This window comes from Empidonax traillii, unplaced genomic scaffold (genome assembly GCF_003031625.1).
Source record: "Empidonax traillii isolate 1590-97213 ecotype Southwest subspecies unplaced genomic scaffold, ASM303162v1 scaffold663:size352693, whole genome shotgun sequence".
Classification (NCBI taxonomy): domain Eukaryota; kingdom Metazoa; phylum Chordata; class Aves; order Passeriformes; family Tyrannidae; genus Empidonax; species Empidonax traillii.
Window position 1 is genome coordinate 221184 of NW_020955856.1, and position 19375 is coordinate 240558.

Sequence of the window (19375 nt, forward strand, 5' to 3'; positions counted from 1 at the left end):
TGCCACTTACACTTTTCAGGGAAGGGTTTCAACTCAGAATGGTAGCAAATTTCCAATGGAACAACATACTCTGCCCTGCTCATGGAGCAGGAAGGCTTTTAGTTGTACCTTGATTCAGGGTTAAGTCTGGCTTTCAACAACACTACCTTATGGTTCAGGATAGTTTAGGTTCCCCTAACACTGAACTCTCTGCATTAAGCCAGGGCAACTGAAGCTGAGAAAGAAGGCTGATTTTTGCTGGTTCCTGGGAAATAACTAGTCTGAGTTCTGCTCCAGCAGTCTTCAAGTGGGTAGAGGTAGAATAGACTTGGCTTTGTTAGCACCCTCTTTTCTGTTGCATCTCAGTTCACCCAGGTATTTATGAAGTCTTGCCTTGTTTGGCTAGGAATATGTGAAGAAATGCAAAAGCTCTGAAGCAGTGCCAGCAGCAATTGTATTTTATAGGAAAAGTGTCCTCAGCTTTGCAGAGTATACTTATCCATCAGTTTGTTTTTGATGCACTCACAGATAACTCACCATAGGCTATATGGTTTCATAGCCTTTATTCTTTGTTACTGCTGTAGGTAAATAATAATAATTTTTTTAATTGTTGAAGTATATATTTATCTGCAATTGATTGCTATGGTTTCAAATGATCTATTAATTTCTACTGGATAAAGCACAGCATCAGCACATATGTGCTGTATTAAACAACTCTTTCCTCTCATTTCACATTTCTCATGTAATTAACAATCTAATTTCTCAGTTCGCTGCCACTATTTTTCAGTGACCTCTACTCAAAATCACATCCAGTATCTATTTTGTCCTATTTTGCACACACTAAAAGAATGCCCCTCAGAGTATGTCTGGATCCTTCCTGATTGCTGTTTCCCAGTCTAAAATTTTTGAAGGGATGAAAGAGAGAAGCAAAAGGGATTTAATCCATGTAGAAGAGACTGTTTTATCTGTACTCTTTGGAATGTATTCCACACTGTATGACCCAAGGAAGTGCAAGCTCTGAGAGACAGAAATCATGCACAGGTCAAAGAGAGGACACAAACACAATACTTCATGGTGCTCTGTATCTACTGAGTGAGTTTAAGGCAATGCAGGGAGGTTTCAAAAGTATTCTGGCACTGACAAATACAGCATTAAAATGTCTTCATCTCACGAGGAGAAAAGTTTGGAGAGCTCTCAATACTTAGAAAATCTTAATCTCTGAATGTCTCAGTTACCAACTAATAAAACAGGATACTCCTGCTTGATTATCAGTTCTTGATGGTAACAGAAGTTTTATTACTAATTTCAAAGAAAGGAGGATTAGAGCCATGTTAGATGAAATTAATCTCATTTTAGTTACATAATTAGAGATGCCAGGCTTCGGCAGCTTTTACTGATCACGCACTCAGCAGCTAGATAACCGGAATCTCTGAGTACTAGGCCCCAGGTCAGAAAATCATCCTCTACATGTAAGCATGTACTGCATTCCATCCCTTAATTATAATTAATTACATATTGAAAGTTTGCCACAGGCTAAAAGTCCAGTCTTGGGACTTTTTCTCCTGGGTTAGCCTGTACATCAGTGTTGGATTATGCTCACCTCTATAAGATTATGGTCACCTCTATAAGATGTGCTGCATTGTAATTGTGTCATCTTGTTTCTGATTTTCAAAAGATTTTGCACCTAGTGGTCTGTGTTAAACTAACAGTAAATAAGTACTGTCCTTCCATATGATGTTTCAGCCATCAGAAAACACATGAAAGCATCCAAGTCTGTTTAGATGCTTTTCCCTCTCCAAGTTCCAGTGAAGTTTATAAAGGAGCCAAGAAACTATTTGTCCTGGCTGGAAACTTTCACATCTCTTTTAAACCTGATGTAAAACCAGCATTCTGAACATTTTCTAAAGTACATAGAGTGTGTTTGCTCAAAATGGAGGCACTGCAAGATGTTAGGCAATCAACGGCTGGGGAGCACTGAGGAGTTCACTGTCCCTCTCAGAAGACAATGCGGGAGGCTGAAATACTGCTGAAATACAGAGACCTCTAGAGGTAAGCAGCAAGTCTAAAGAGAAGACCTGAAGACTTAGGGTAACTGCATCTGTTCTTTTCCCTACCTATGAAGTATCCCATATGGCTCTGTGGCTCTCCATTTTCTGGGCAATGGGAAAATTGTTATTCTAGGGGATGTATCCCAGGGCACAATACAGAAATAACAGATTACACTTCAAAGAAGTTGTCCAGGCAGACAGCATGTTTGTACTGCCTCAGCATTGGCCCTACAGTGTAATGTCTAAAGAGCAGGCAGATGTCTGAGCTCAGGTATAACATCTGCCAGACATCTACGAACCATTCCTGAGATGGTTAACTATTTCCAGACTCTCTATCAAGACAGCTCAATCTACAGAGGTATCTCAGGAACATCATACTGGGGCAACAGGACCCAGCAAAACTAGCGCTGGAAGAAACTATTGCTGGAAGCAAGCTGGCTCCATGAAAAGCCATTCTGGTGTGTCTATAGCCAAGCTTCAGAGTTCAATAGTTAATATAGAGACACACATGTAGGTTCAACAGGAAAATGATGTGTCCAGTAAAGTTCAAACACCCATGGCAGCCACAAGCAGGCTGGGTGAAGGAGCACCTCTGACATTTCTGCAGTTGTTACTCTGCCAGCTAAATAAATCAAGACAGCTATCTGAGAGCTGGATGTGTGTGAATCATAAAAATCCTGCCAATCATCGGGTTTTGCACTGGGGTGAAAAGACTGGATATCCCACTGGCTGTTTGTATTTTCTTATTGAAATTGTAAAGTTCTGTACTGTGTTGGTTTTGATTTTATAGATGGAAAATGTTAGCCTAATTAATATTACTGCAAGGAACATTCAGATTATTAGTATTCAAACTTCCTGTCATAAAATAAGCATCAGTTTGAATAAGGAAGAAATCTGCAATACAGAGATACAACTGTTTATACTGGGGAAATTTTACACCTTTTGATAAAGCATTCAGATCCAGCTTCAGTCAAAATCTAAATGGGCTGTGGGTATGTTACACACAGCTACTTTTACTTCCTTTGGTAACAATTCATCTTCTCATCAGACATTCCCTTAACGAGTAATTTTTTTCATTCTTAGCAAACGCTAGCAATCTAACATGTAAAAGATCCTATCCAGTTATTTTGGTTGATTGCATAAATGGTTAATGCCTGAAGCTCAAGAGAAACAGTGATTAGTAAAGTAAAAGCTGTTAATGGAAAGCCCTGAGCAGAGATTTTGACAGAGATCAGATTCCATTTAAAAACAAACAGCCACAATTATTCCTTCCCACACACTCAAGATGAATTTGAAAAATAAAGGTATCACAACAGGGGTACATTTAAATTGGACTGGCTTTTGAATGTGCACAGAATACCAAGACAGTGGTGGTGCTGGATGAAAGAGCTACACTACTGAGAACAAACACACACATAAAAGAGTGTGTACAAAATTACATCATAAACTTGGACAGACCTATGCTGTCTTTCTGTGCTTTCAGCAGAGGGCAGAAGTGCAGCCCTATTGGGCTGGGTATACTATTGAAGAGAGCCATGGAAAATTTAGTGGCAGACTTCTCCCTTTTCAACTCCCTAGCCCAGTTTCTTGGTTTAATACTAGAGACCACAAACACTGCTTTCTAGACAGTGTGGTCTGGATGCAACCCTACTTTACAATTACCTGATTTTAACTGTGACTGAGAAGGAGTATCCCTTGATATTAGATGGCTTGATGGCTTAATCACTAGTTGCCCTGAGGTGTTTTCCATAAAATTTGTAATCTCTAGTGTCACGCTTCCAGTGGTTGAAGTTATAAGACTTAAATTCTCATTTCTGCTCAGATGCAGACAGTTGTTCTAAATGCTTTCCTGTTCCCTGTTGCAGGCAGTTACTCTACCTCACCCTGGAGGGAAGTAATACAGATTAGAAAAAAATTAGGAAACATTTTTTATCAATTTACATGAGAACTGTTATAAAAATGCAGAACTGGTTTCAATATTACAGAGCTGCTACCAATACATGATTAATTTCTCTGTGTTCTTTATTTCAAAACACATTTGAACACAGACACGTCTCAGGTGGCCCTGAATTTGTGTGCGTGCTACAGTAAATCTAAATAGTCTGAAAAATTAGAAATCTGGCCTGAACTTTCTCCTATGTTTCCCAAATTTACCCCACTGTCCTCGTGGTTGCCAGTCATTTGCAAACTTCCAATATAAAGATAAGTTTGTAAGGTCCTCAGCTTGCTGACTTTTCCTAAGTCTTAACTATTATCTTTCACTAACATGCCCTGTGTCCTGTAAGTCTTCAAGATAATCTTCAATCTGTGTCACAAGACTTAACCCTTACGTCAAGCTCGCTGACTTACTTGATCAATCTTTTCTCCCTTCTTTTTTTTTTCCCTTTTTTGTACCCTTACCAAACTACATAAATATTCTTCACATTTCACCCTTGTCTCCTCCTTCAGTAAGGTATTTAGAGGACCTGGGATCTCAAGTGCACGGGCCATGAGTGGAATTTATTTATTTATTTATTTATTTTCCTTGTGAAGCTCTTTTACCAAGTGGTTGTTAAATCATACCCAAGACAAGTATTTTTATCCTATGTTTTGCAATAGGGACTCCAAATCAAGCTTCTGACTCTGAGCTTTACTTTATGTGTGACCTTAGACAAGTCAGCCAGCCACTGTTTCAGTTTGTCATTTTGTACAATGAAAATAGTGAATACAAGTTTCAGAATTAGTGGAATTAAATATCCAGCTTGATATAATTTTTAAAAGAAACTGTCAGTAGTTAGAAGACAGGACAGATTGTTCTGAATATGAGACTTGTTGAGATGCTGCAGATTGATTTCAGTAGGAAATTAGAAGTCCAAATAAGAGATCAGTCAGGATAATTTCTAGTACTGAAACTCAAGTTCTGTCTTGTTTTCTTGCCGTATAGATGGGGTCATTGAAGCGCATTGACTGATTTCTCACAAGTCATCTAAGAGGACACTGGGAGAGAGAAATAAATTCCAATTTGGAAAATTTCCCATTCATCAGATTATATTCTATAGTAAAATTTATATTTTCCTGGCAATCGCTAGCAAAATGTCAGGAGTCTGAGTTGCAGCCTTGACCCAAATTATTTCTTTGACACTATCTAATAATTATCTCCTGGTGAAAAATTAGAAATTTTAAGCTACTAAAATGACTATACCTTCTTGGCATGACTAAATCTGTGAATTTTTCGAGTAAGGACGATGTGGTCATTAAAACAATACACCCCTTTGACAGGGTTGTAAATGTCAGGAGAGAGAATTCCTGCAGCTTCTCAGCGGTAGCAACACTGGCTGTCACAACTGTCATTAGTAATGTTCTGAAAAAGGCAGCCTGGGTCCCCTATACATTCATGCATTTATATTGAGTGTTTATTACATATTTAAAACATATTTAAAATATTGTGTAGTTTAAAATTGTACTGATCATTTAGAATTTTCTTTATATTTCCTTCAGTTCAACTCACAATTTGTTATTATTTTAGGCATTCTACAAATTTGCTCTTGGTGGATTCTCATAGAGAGAGAATTTCAAAGAGGTCATATTATTTTCAGATCAACTCCTCTAGTAGTCTGTTTTTTGAGTTGCCCTGGGTTTGAGTGCCTGCCCCACAAGGCAAGGTCACTTATATTTGAACTACAACCTTTTTGTAGCCAAGCTCCTTCTCCATATGCAGAAGGGATCATGCACTGCACTGAGCCCATTTATTGTATTGCCACCATCCACCAGCTCCAAGGTGAGAGGCAGCACTAAAGACGCAAGTGGAAGAGAAGGGAAGAGAGAGAGTGAGACCTGCACAAAGCCACAAATCAAACCATGTCAAAGCAGCAGGAAGTTTCAAGAGCTCCTCCAGGGAAATGTCTACCTGCCTCTCTGCATTGCCTCTCTTCTACATTCCAAAGTCTGACCTAAAGAGCAGCTTCAGACATAGAGGAATCACTGGCTGTGAACTTGAATCAGAGACAGAATTTTCAGAGGTGATGGGAAGGGTCTGGCAAAATAGTGGTGTTCTGATAAGTAGCTTGTTCTGCAGGAGAGAAAAGATTCTTGATGGTTCACCTCTGTATTGTTTTTATTTTTTCCACTGATCTCCAAAGCTTCAGAGCTTTCAGTCTCCCCTTCCGTCATATCACGTCATCACTGGAGAGTCTTCTGGCTAGGAGAGCAGACAGCACTGTTCATAAATGCCACTCTCAGAATCAACAACAAGGACCCGTGTAAGGAAAAAAACCAGCAGCTGAGAAAGCATCTAAACACTTTTCCAGACATGTAAGGAAAGAGGAAGAGAGTAAAATTCATAAAAAGAGAAGGGAGACTTCCAAGCATCTGGCAGTCAGGACCAGCCAAACCCTGCATCCAGATGTTTCTCTAGTTCAGAAGCATCTTGGTGTTCACAGGGGAGCCTAGGCTCCAGCACAGTCATGAGTTCTTTGTTCAAACAACCTGGTTTCTTCTTTCAGAAGAGCAGCAGATCCAGGAAACAACTTCACAATGAAAGCAGGACATTTTGAGAAATGGTCCCCACATGATTTAGTGCAGTGGCAATGCTCTCTGGAGCTGTCATGCAAAATTATAGATTAGAGAAAGAAATGAGAGAAATGAGTGTTTGAAGCAGGGAGGTTTATTACAGTGTCAAAATGCTTACCAAAGTGCTTTATTCTTATAAACTGAAGTCAGTAGTGACAGAAGTTTTTCTCTTTCTTTCCCCCCTTTTCCCAAATAACCTGGTACTCACATTAATTACTACTATCACTAGCCTTCTGAGCCCAATCTTGACAATCTTAAGGACAGTGACTTTGGTAATACATTCTGAGGAAGCTACGAAATGGTTCTTAGGTGTATAAATTTAAAAACAAAATCAAAAGTCAAATAATTAGTCCATATTTTCCCAGCAGGAGTTTATGTCAGATAGGAAAACCTGCCATCTTTCTGCTTTGTTTTGGCTTTTTAGATGTGATACCTCATTAACAGCAGTACTTTCTTCACTGCAGTCACTCTATTTCTCAGCTCTAGCCATCACTCTAAAGGCACTACTTCAGTAAGCAGACAAATGTATGTGGATATACATTTGCAAACTCCCTTAGCTCCCAGGTTTCCTGGACTGCAGAGTTATCCATTCTTGCCACAGAGATAACTGCTATCCCTCTTTCTTGTCCTTAGGAACCCCTGTATACCATAAATACAATCTACCTTTCCTTTTAGACACAGGGTAACTGATTCCTATCTAGTACTAGATCAAACCTTCCCTTTTGAGAGGAAAAAAAGCACTGCTTCAGTTCCTACCCTTGCTCCTGTGTCCAGTGTGTGTGCCTATGTACACCTGGTGATTTGGACCATATTCATTGGTCAGACAATTCTCAAACTTATTCCTGGAACACAGGCCTTGGAGCCTGTGTGGAGTCAGCTTGTCCCAAGAAAGCACAGTATCTTGCAGAATTGGGCTCCATTGAACTGTCTGGAAATCTATGGTGAAAAATTAACTGTAGGAGTTACTCAGCATTTTGTATGAGTAGACCTTTACAGTGGCTGACAGAGAACCACTTTAATCATGGAAAGAGTTGCCTAAAACATTTGTACACATCAAGATATTTCTCTTTTCTGTACCCTGTGCATTTTGCACTTTTCACCTGCAGCATCTAGGAGAGATTTTGGAGTGTATTTAGTAGGTAATTACCCTGGAACTACTGATGCAGTTATAAAATGTAAAACTGGCCATATTTTCACTCTTCCTCTTTATGAATAGCCACAAAACATCCCCCGTCCAATCAATGGCCCTTAAACCTGAGTGATGATATGTGACCAGCTCCGCTGAAGATGTTATCCATTCATGCGAGAAATAAGCAGACACTATTGTTGGCGATAATTAGTTTGCACTCCACAGGCCTGTCACGATCCTTGGCACTGGTAGCCACTTAACAAGAGTGCGACAGGCTGTTATTCTGAGAGGAGGGAGCTTCTGCACACACCAGACCTTACAACAAATGCTCAGGTTTTTTGTTTACGTGCTTTCTCATGACAGCCGCTTAGCACAAGATGTAGCCAAAAACTGGACTTTACAGCTGCTCTCTTTGAAAGAAGTGTTCCCACCTGCTCATAGGGAAATACAGGTGTGAATTCAAAGTAAATCCAAAAAAAAATCAGCTCAGCTATTCCAGATTTACATCACTGTCAGACTAAAAATGGCTTCAGGTATCTAAAAATACTGAAATTACAATCTTTGCTGAAATGACAATCTTTCTCATCTGTTACACTGTTGATATAGCACCTGAATGTCATAGTGGATGAAAGTACAGAAACACGAAAGGTAACAAACAGCTTTTCTAATCTGATTTCCATTTCTTATGATGTCACATTTTTGATTCCTCAGAGTTGCTCAGTTAACATCCAAAATTTTTAGTCAGTTTTAGTTTCCATTTCTCCCTTATGAGCAGCTATGCTGCTAGTTCTTAAACTTCTGATGAAATTTTATGTCATGAAAATTTTGTTTAAAAATGGATACCTTGTTTCAGATCATTGCAAAGTTTCATACACCCTATTAGGGCTTACACAGCACAACATTGAACTTATAACCAAAAGCCTCACCCAGTCAGTGTAGAAACAATTGCTTGCAAATACCAGTGTTGTCAGATCTTGTTACTCCTTCCTTAAGCAACAATAACAAAAACCAAAACAAAACAAAACAAAAAAAAAGAAAAAAAAAAAAAAAAAAAGTGTTCCTAATCATTTGGGACCAACTCAGTTAATTATAGGCAGTATTCCATGGGAAAACTGAAGTATTTTTTAGCTCTGAGGTGTGATACAAAAGGAACAGAGATTTTTATTTTTACTTGTTAATAGAGACAGTAGAAGTTCTTTTAAACTCAAAACCAGAGCTTTCTCAACACAAGCTAGTTGTGTATACAGCAGGAGCACTGTACTCCACCTCTCGGGGGCCAGCATGAGACCCTTGGAAACCACTGCAATTTAACATTGGCCAAACAACTCTGGGGAAATGCTACACGCCAATAACAAAGGAAAAAATTATGCAAGTCATCATGGTGCTTTAAGGAGCCTACTACATGATGATGCTTGTGACCATAAAAGGATCCCCATTGCATTGAAGAGATTTATTTCAAACCTCCTCCTGCAGGGAAGCCATTATGATGACATAACAGGTCCCAACTTCTGTAATTTATAAGATATGTCCAAGCTGTGAAAGGATGAAACATTCCACAAATCAGTTTAATGGAGGTCATAATAGAAATGATCCTTGTGAACTAGAAACTGTCTGACTAAGCACAGTGCACTGTGGTTTATGATAAAGCCGCACAGCTGCATTAGGGGTTTTGGCCACAAATACTCTTTAACTCCTTTGCACTTGTTTTGGGGTTTGCAGCATTGGTTTTAGAGCCCATGAAGCCCAACTCTACTAAGTCTCAAGGGCATACCCTCAAAGCTAAATTATCAAAGTGAGTAGTTCAGTATCTTAATAACAGTAAGGCATCTACCTAAGGGCTTATTCATTACAGGATGCTGCAGCAACATCTGTCAGGTTGGTGTCTGTGAGCAGGCATACCATGGACAAAACAAAATTTTTAAAGCACAGTCCTCAAATATGTCTAGATGTCAGTGAGCTCAGGACCAGGCATCATGTCAAAATGAAGAATGAGGAAGAGATTTTTTTTTCATATGGTAATTCTGCTTGGGAGCCCCTGGTGGTCTAGGGGAAAGGCGCTGCACTGTCACTGCAGAGACCCGGGTTTGATTCCCGGTCGGGGCCCCTCCCCGGGCAGATGGAGCTCGTTAGCCCTGTAAGGCAATCCATCTACATCCTGAGGACCTCGCTGCCACCGTCCAAGCGTGCTTGGCCCCGGCAGATGAACCTCAGGATTAAAGGGTGGGCTCAGTTCCACGTACACTGTGTCTCACATAAAAAATCCAATGCGCAGGCTGGAAGGTGTAAAAACCTTCCCCGGATCTTCGTTCGCGAAGACTGGCCATTATATACATAATTCTGCTAAAAGAGTGGAGGTGTACAGGTATAATTGAGATCAAAACTTAGCTTTCAAACTCCTGGCTGCATGGAGTTAAGGGACAGTCTCCTTCCACTTGAGCATTCCACTACTACTTTGAGATTAAAGAGTTTTGCACTCTAACTCCAGAAGCAAGATTTGCCTTAATTTATATAGAGCCGCAGGAAACCTCTATTGATGTGACAGAGCCCTCATTTCAAACAGAGCAAGAGCTGACTGCCATACAGACAATACACATACTAGCAAGCTTTCCCTTCCATTGCAAGAGGAACTGCATAGCACAAGTCAACAAAGTCTGCAAGGCTATTAAGTTACATCCAGTTTGCAAATATAATTTCAATAAATATTTGTCTTTTTAAAGACACTAGAGAGTTTGTTTAGTTTAGGAAGGAGAACACAACCATCTGCCGGGAGACAAAACAAACATCTTCGAAGCAGCTTGGATTTCTCCTGAGCAGCTCACTGTTCAAATATCAAAAGGCACTGAGTTCGGGGTAGGGTATGTACCTTAAGATTTGCTCAGAGGTAGGTGTTCTCCAGACTGAAACAATCAACTTTGAAACCTCACTCACAAGGCCAGAAAAGTAATAGCCAAACATCTTACTGGCTCTTTGTGGTTTAGGCTGTCCTGGCAGGAGTTTAATCCTATCATTCATACTTTCTTATCATGATTATTTGCTGATCCCTTTTCTTTCCCTCAGATAAAGTTTTATGTTGCATTCCTTTGGACCTATTTCCTTGGCATAGAAACAGATAGTAGAAAAAATTAAGGCTTATAATGATAGCATGGAGGATGTAGTTTCTCAGGTTTTTGTGAGAGAATTTTAGGGGACAGGGTCCCAAGTAAAAGTTGGGACAAGTGAAAGTGTGAGCCTTTACAGTGATGTCAAACAGGGCCTAACAACTCATGATTTGCATTTGGGGGAAGAAAGGTCTCCAACTGAACAGTCATATCTATATTTTTGTGTAATACCTGGCTATCAATTGCAAATAATTCTGCTCAAACTAGAAGTGATGAACTTTCGGTGCAACATAGTGCTGGAAGAGCTAGTACTGGAGAAAAATTTTAAGAAAGGAGCTTTTCCTCTCAATAAAGAAGAGGCATCCAAGGCTACCAGAGAAAGGCCAGTTATGTAAAGCATAAATTTAGTGTGAAAATATACATTTTATCTGTCTTGACAAATTAAAAGAACAAGTATACAAGACTTGCAAACCTTCTGAAGAAAGTTTCAGTTTGTTTGTTTTGAAGGATTTTTCCCCCTTCAGAAGGGAACAGATTCAGAACAAGTTACACTCATTTTTTCAACAAAGGTGACATCAGAATGGGTCTAGCAATAACATCCTCATGCAAGGTTTAAAAATGAGCTTTCTCAACCATAAAATTACTAATTGTCTGCCTTGTAAAAAGATAAAGAAAATGAATGTTTCATTACTGTCAGGTTCTTGATATCTTGTTTTATATGGAGCAAAATTAACCAGCTTCAGCTACACAAATGTGAAAATTTGAGATATGTCATTAAGCTTTCCTGCAAGAATCATAACGAGCTGATTGTCTTTATTTTTTAATTGAACTTCTTTCAGTCTAGCATGCAGCTCCCCTCCTAAAAACACTGGTGTTGGAGCTGTTTCCAAAAAGAATGTTATCAAAAAGTTACTCCAAAGGAGTCGGAGGGCCTGGATATTCATTCTTTTTTTCAGCTTTGTTGCCACTTCCTTTCATACGGGAATATCATGCTGATATAGTGTAGCATGTAAGTGGCAAAAAAACTTGTGTGCAGGAAAGACCAACTGCAAGAATATATACAATGCTCAAAAAATTTCACATTTGCTTTCAAAACAGAACATAAAAGAAACTTTGAGAAGGGTTGTCTGAAAAAGCCTGTATTGAATCTGACCCTAGCAATTTTTAGCCTTGCACTCCCCATATAACATCTCAATACTAATGCCAAGCATAGGCTATGTGACAGCCACAGTGCTCAGTTTTTGTTGATGCAGACTCTGACTTCCCCACAGTTATCTCGGCTGTTTTAAATCTTTTGCTTTCTATTTAAGTGTGCATTTCCTATAACTGCACCAATGTAAATAGCTATAATGTTAACCTCTTGGGAATCTCAGTCACTACTCTCAGTCATATGACACTGGAAATACTTTAAACCATAGTATATGCCTGTAAATTGCTTTGAAATTCCCTGACGCATATAAGTAATAACTTTCCAGAAAATTTTGAAAGATCTATGCAGCACTTGATTTTATGATCTGGCATATGCAACATATATTTGTTAAGAAGCAAAGGGACTTAGGTTCACCTGAACACATGTTGACATCTCTATTGTCTGGAACCACTATGTGATCAGTGGAAATCTGGTCAATATGCAGTCTTTGGAGTTTACACTGTGATTTGATCGAACAGTTTGTCAACAGCCTTCAGTTTAATAGTAAATTCTAAGCTTCACATTTAGATCAAATAACCATGTTTATAAAAGTTTGTATAGCTTGCTGTAGATACTTGAATTTATGAATACAATTTCTTGTTCCTGACCTGGGGTATTTTGATTTGGGTACATTGTCCAATAATCATTGGAGCTGAGAAGTCTAACAGGTCTCCTTTTTTCAATGTCAAGTTTCTCTTTCAGTTTTGTACAGCAAAACATGCATTTCTGCAAAACAGCAATCGGTTCCAACTAGCTCATAATAGGGTCTTTTTAATATACAGCTATCTACATTTTATGTCCCATTCAAATGTATTGATAGAAACCAACAGCATTTACATAATACAGCATTTTAAGTAACTAGGCTGTAAGCATTTTTGCAACATAGCAGCGGTTGCCAAGACACCAATACTGCAGCATAAAGCATGGGCAAATTTTATACACTTACATCCAAAAACTTGATTCAGAAAACCTTTCTCTAGAGGCTGGTTACATAGTCCCAGCTTGACCAGCACCATCTCTTAGACAATTACATCTGCACTCCCAGACCAGAGGAGCAGGGTGTGAGGTGCAGAGTTTAGTGCCAATTACTCAACTGCGAACAGGTGTATAAAAATAAACATACCAAGTTTATTTAGGGGGTTCGTTTATACATTTATACAGCATGTATAATTTCCAGCAGTAATGAGTCCAGTGCAAGACACAACAGTCAAAAGGCAATAAAAAGTACAATTGTAAGTTTTATTGAAATGATTCCATTTAGACCCACCAAATAAAGATAAAATATTTCATTATATAATATACATTATACATTACAATAATTACATAATTTACTTACACATTACAGTAAACATGTTTGGCAATGAGCAAAAACAGAACAAAATGTTTTAATCAGCTTTTTCTTCAGAACATTTGAATTATGCAGAAACTGATTTTCATATCAGAAAATCATTCCCAGTACATAATTTTTGGTCTTGGAGCTTTTGGGCATAATAGCATCACTACAAAACTTCAACACTGTGGTATAAGGGCTTTTCTAGACACCAGCTATAGTCAATAAATGATTGAAGAGGAAACAGAGTTTTTCTGAGATAAACTGGTTGGGGTGAGGGCTGAAGACTTTGGAAAAAAGGTTGTCACAGCCATGACATTACTTGACATGATAAAATAAACCAAGTGAGAAAGATGTGCAGAAATGGAGCTTTAAGTGCAGAAGACATGTCAGGCTGCAGGGTATGTGCCAGTGTGTTTGAGGCAACCTTTTGCCAGATCTTGACAACAATGGACAGATTTCAATTGGGTTAGCCATTATTGTCAGACTCCTTTGCACAAACACTTAACTCAACTATCAACATTAAAAGAGACTCAGATGAATGGCCACTTATCTCTTAAAGTAATGGTTGGTGAAAATGAGCAACCAGTCTTGCAGACAGAGTCATCACCTCACTTTTGGAAGAGCAAATTGAACACTCTCTCCTCCAAATGCCCACGAAAGATTTTCCCTGAAGGTCACCCACTGATAATATGGTGACTATGCTGGCAGTCATATCCATGGAGATAAAGAGAGCAAACAAATCTAAAGAACTTTCAGCAAAACAATTATTTGATCTACAAATTCAGGTGCCCATGTCATACTCACATAAAATTGGGAGATGCTTGCCTAAGACAATTAATTTTGATCTGAGCCTGATTTTACTATTCCGAAGGCGAAGAGTTACTATAGAACTATAAACTAGCAAGAAGGGAAAAATCCTGATAAATACAGACTATTAAATACTGGTTATTTTCCCCAAGGAATAAGTGTAGAAGCATCATCACCTAGATTCATTTCAGACTCAGCTGGAGCAACACTGAGTATCATGATCTTTTACCTCAAGACATGTTTTTGCTTCATTCTCCATGAATCTGAGACAAAGTTCCTGTTAGAATAACAGGTATGGAAAGAAATTATACACAATGTACCACAACTTGTTGCCTTTCTCCTGCTATCAGAACACAAACCTTCTGCTGAGAAATCATCTGTGCTGTAGGCCTTATCAGAGCAACAGGTTTCTTTTCTTGATGCAAACAAACACTTTACAGATTTTATTTAAAAATATTTGCTCTCTTGGTTAACAATTTGTAAGACCCCAGATTGGATCTATGAGCTCACCGAAGGGATTCTACTTTAAATATATACAAGACTCCAAAAATCTACCTGCTGGATCTGTTAAAAGGGCCTTTAGCTCTTTCATATATCTTGAGAGTGCGCAGGGGAAGACACTGCACACATTTCTCAGGAGGTCAATTAGCACACTTTTTTTGGCAAACTTTAGAAAATAAGGGAACTTGGCAAAAGTTTGAAGGGCAACATTCAACCAAAAAAAAACATTTCAGGAAGCATTAACTTAGCACTTGCTAACCCATACAACTTGGCAAAATCCAAGACATCCAGCTTTAAGTTAACCAAATATCAAGGAAGGAGATTAAGAGAAGAAGAAGAAGTAAAGAAAGAGAGATAAAATGGGAGAATTATGGCTACTACCCTAGATCCAGCACAGTTCCAGCTACCAGGATTCCAGAAAATGCCAGCACTGTGACCATACAATAGCTGCATGGTGTTGGTTTTATCTGTTCTGGCCCCCCCTTGGCCATCCCCCTCCCCAGATAGGACTTCCAATGTGCCAGCCCAGTTGGGGCTGGATTAGGGGTCCAGGGAATATGGTGTGGGCAGTGCTCCTGGTTTCCCAGTGACCAACAGCTGCTCTGGGGCTGCCCCGAGGCTGCCCCAGGGGGCTCCAAAGGGCTGGGGTATGGGACCGGGCACTGTTTCACCTTCATAAACTTCAACCTGTTCCTTCCCCACTACCTGAGTTGGTCTGAGCCAATAAGTAATATAATAACCCATTGTGTCACACAATTCATACCATTCTTTTAAATGTATTGTTTCTTCTGCTCCTTTCATACATATGCATTATCATCCCGTCGTCATGCATAAGGATCTTAGTAGTTCTGTTTCAAATCTTTATGGGTCCTTTACAAATGAGGATATGGAACTATGGAGATATGATTGAAGACCTTTGTTTAACCCAGTTGAAATTTCTGAGCTCAAATATAAATATTAATTTCATTTAATCACTGAAATGAAAAGACATACCAGTCTTGTCTGCATTTTATCAGTCAGATCTAGTGCCTTTTGAATGTTGATGGGACTTCAGGGTTTTTTCTGCTTTGATAAGCTTTACTCCCCTAGCTTATAATTTTCATGAACAGTTACAAAAATATTTTAAGGAACATTTCCCATCTGTCACTGGACACCTGGAATTCTGAAAACCAGGAGTACATTCCACCAGAAGAATTAGTCACATTGAAGTGCATTTAAATCAAAAATGAGAAACTTTTTCATTGAGATTATGTGCTTAATAATACTACAAAGTGGAACACTCCATCTGTCTATAAGATTAGAAGGAATCTAGATTTTCTTTGTTTGGGAAGAACAGAGTGCTGGGGAGACAAGTAAACTGAAATGCAGCAGCTGTGTATGAGAAGATGCACCACAAGACACACACTGGGATTCTGAGTGAAAAGTAATATTCCCCATGGCATCATGCTGACTATGCACACCGCCAACATGAAACTGTTGTAGTAGCTTTTGGTGTGAAGAATGAATTGCTGTGGTGCAAAAGGTTCAAATCTATCTATCTTTGCAGCTACATCAGCACGAGTCAACTCTTACTCAGCAATGGATCTAAGAATCTCTTGTGCCAGCTGGGCTCATATGCTGCTAATAGAAACTGAATCAATAACTACAAATTCTGAAGTGAAACTTGCTAATGGCAAAGTAAAACAAGTGGATGCAGCTCTGAAAAATATATGGAAAAGTAGATTCATATCAAACTACTTGCCCTAACTGGCAGAAATTGTCTTAGCAGCGTAGGAGGGGACTAAATCCTATTCTTCATGTGTGAGGGAAATTGATGACAGCAAAACCAAAGCATGTTTTCTGAGTCAGACATCAGCTGTGTCAGAACTCATAAAAGCTAAGCAGAATGTCTAACGATTTGAACGTAATCTCTCCTTTTTCATTGAGATAAAGATCTTCAAGATTTTTCAGGGAAGTGGTGTAATTATCAGGATATGTTAGTTGATTGTTGGACATGATTTGAGAAGAAAATACCCTAGAATGACTGACAGGGTGTTGTTATTCTGAAGCTAATGGAGGACACCAAAAATTTAACATTTAAGAGAAAGATCAGCTACTAAATGTATTTCTGCAGTTGTTGTAAGTATTATTTTGAAAGTTTGGAAGCTTGTCTGTGAGCTCAGTCTAAGATGAGCAATACTAGCTCTACTGAGGGAGACAGAAAAGTTAGAGGAACCTTACGCTGCCTGAAGGGCACAGAGGAAACTGTAGAGGCATGGGTTTCTTTTCTACAGCTGTGTGATTAACTAGACATAAACTACATTGATTTTGCTTCTGTATCTTCCCCTCTGTTTGCCTATCTTGAAATTCGACTCAGTGTTAATGGCTCTAGACAGGTTTCTATTACTGGTGAAAAACTTTTATTACATTAAAATTAGATAGATCCAGAACATGTGAGTCCATTTATCAGGGAGCTCTCTCTTGTCACAAAGCATTTGGAGACAGTTTGAAACTTGACTGGAAGATGGACTTTCTCAGTTCTTGTACCAAAAAGTGACACAGTAGCTGTGTGTCTCCACTGACCAGCAATATAAGCATCCAATAACAGGAAAGGCATTTACAGTCAATTTGCTCCATTTCACAAGGTCCATAGAAACCTTCACTTATCTTCAGCTGCTGAAAAGTGTAAAAAAGATATAGTCCAATTGTCTCCATCTTACAGCTGGAAAAACTTGAAATTGAAAAGATACATGATTAAAAGTTCACGTTGATTTGTTCGCTGAAACAGTAAAAAATCTTCTGGCCCCTTTAAATCAGCAACAGCATTAGGATATATTAAAATTTCAACCATCTTTCAAGAGGAATTTCTTGTTACATTTTACTTTGTTTACTTTTTATTATCAGGAAAGGTCACAGACTCTGCCCTCAGCTATGAGAACAAAAGAACTTTCTGCTGAGGCTTTGGCTTTAGCTTCATCTTCTTTCTTCTTTCCTTCTCTTTCTTTTTTCTCCTTTCAACTGCCTTTTAATTCAGTGTCCTTTGTGTTTGGATCCTGTCTAACCAAGTCCTGATTTTACAGGACTAGAGATCTTCTGAAAATATTTTATTATATATCTCTATTAGTAGCTTAAAAGAACCTAGCATGGGCTCAGTCTTATATCTTTGGATGCAGTCATGAATATTACCACTTTTCTCAGGCTTTCCTAATCTCTGCACATGCAAATCCCTTCTTACACAGCAGTTTAGGCTCTTGCTGTGTACATAGTCATGTGTAAGACCACACTGACTGTGTTTCCATGTCTGAAGCTGCAGGAAGAGATATCTTCTTCACCCTTTGAATTCAAATATCTCAGAATCTCAGATTCTGGAATTCTACTTTCTTAAAGGATTTTTTCCTGGCACCATTTCTATTCTAGAAAACAGGATTTTCTGAACTGGGAATCATGAACTGCTTAGTGTGTTACTTGCTGCAAAGAACTGCTACAATAGTCACTAGACCAAACGGTACTGGACATGGAATAAAACTGCAGTGACTTATCCTAGAAAAGAATATTTTAGGAAAGTGACTAGGTGGTCTTGCTCAAAAACTTTGCAGTAAGAACATACTTTAATTCTAAAAATTGAAAAGGGAAATAGATGGGAAAAGGGAGACACTATATTGTTCAGATTCTTAAATTTTCTCTTCTACCTGTTTTAGAAGCATTGTACTGGTACTTGTACATGACTGATACTTGTTACAGAAGATTCTCTGCTTCTTGCGTTACTACTCAGAGAAAATGAGGTTTTCACATTGGTTTATTATTCAGTTACTTATTGAATGTTTTCTGCATTTCAGCTGCCTTACCAAATGCAGTTAAGAGGCACATGGTTACAAATTGTAGTGATTTTTGAGATGGTTTTGAGGTCCATCATGACCACAGTCTGACTCAGAAACAGTTCTACTTCCAAATTTCCCTCTTGCGGTGGATAATTTATCTCCAACAGAGAAAAAAAGCCTTTAACTATCCTCATCCTGAAGTTTTAGATGACTTTTGGGTACCAGGCTCAGATCAATAAACATCTTGAAATCAAAGACTGGTACTGTGAAGACGGTAAGTATTTTAAGGGAATCTGATGTAGAGTGGAAATTCACCTGTGCTAGTAACAGCACACTGCTCCTAGTTGCATCTATACCAGCAGTGTGATGCCCGTATCATTACTGTTCATCAACAACTCCCAGAGGCAGAGGGGTGGAGGAAGATCCCAGTGATTCAGCACCACCCCAAGAACTTTTTCATTCCTTCTATTCCTTGTCCTCTATGCAGACATGCTGTAGCTTGGACTTACACAGTGAGTTAAATTGCCAGTGTTCCTTCCTCCAGTGCAAGGCAGCTCCAAATTTTCCCAAACTCTGAAATATTTGAGTATTATTCACAATAAATACAGAAGGCTGAAATCTGAACCTCAGACTCATCATAGTAATGCATGGCGAATCCATCAGCCCAGCACTAATGGCTGGAGGCTGGCAATGCTCTGGAATACATTAAAGAGGAACCTGCTGTCCAACCTAGTTTGAAAAGAAAATCGTATTTCCCAAAAATCTGCTGCTTGACTGATTAAACCCAGTTGATTTTGAACATCTACTACCCTACCCACCTGACTGGCACTGCGTGCTCTGTGCTTACAATGTCACATCTCAGGAAAATCGCTGCTTGTTTGTTCCTAAGTATCTAGCTTCATTTTCATAATCATACCCCTGTTCCTCTCCAGATTTAACAATATAT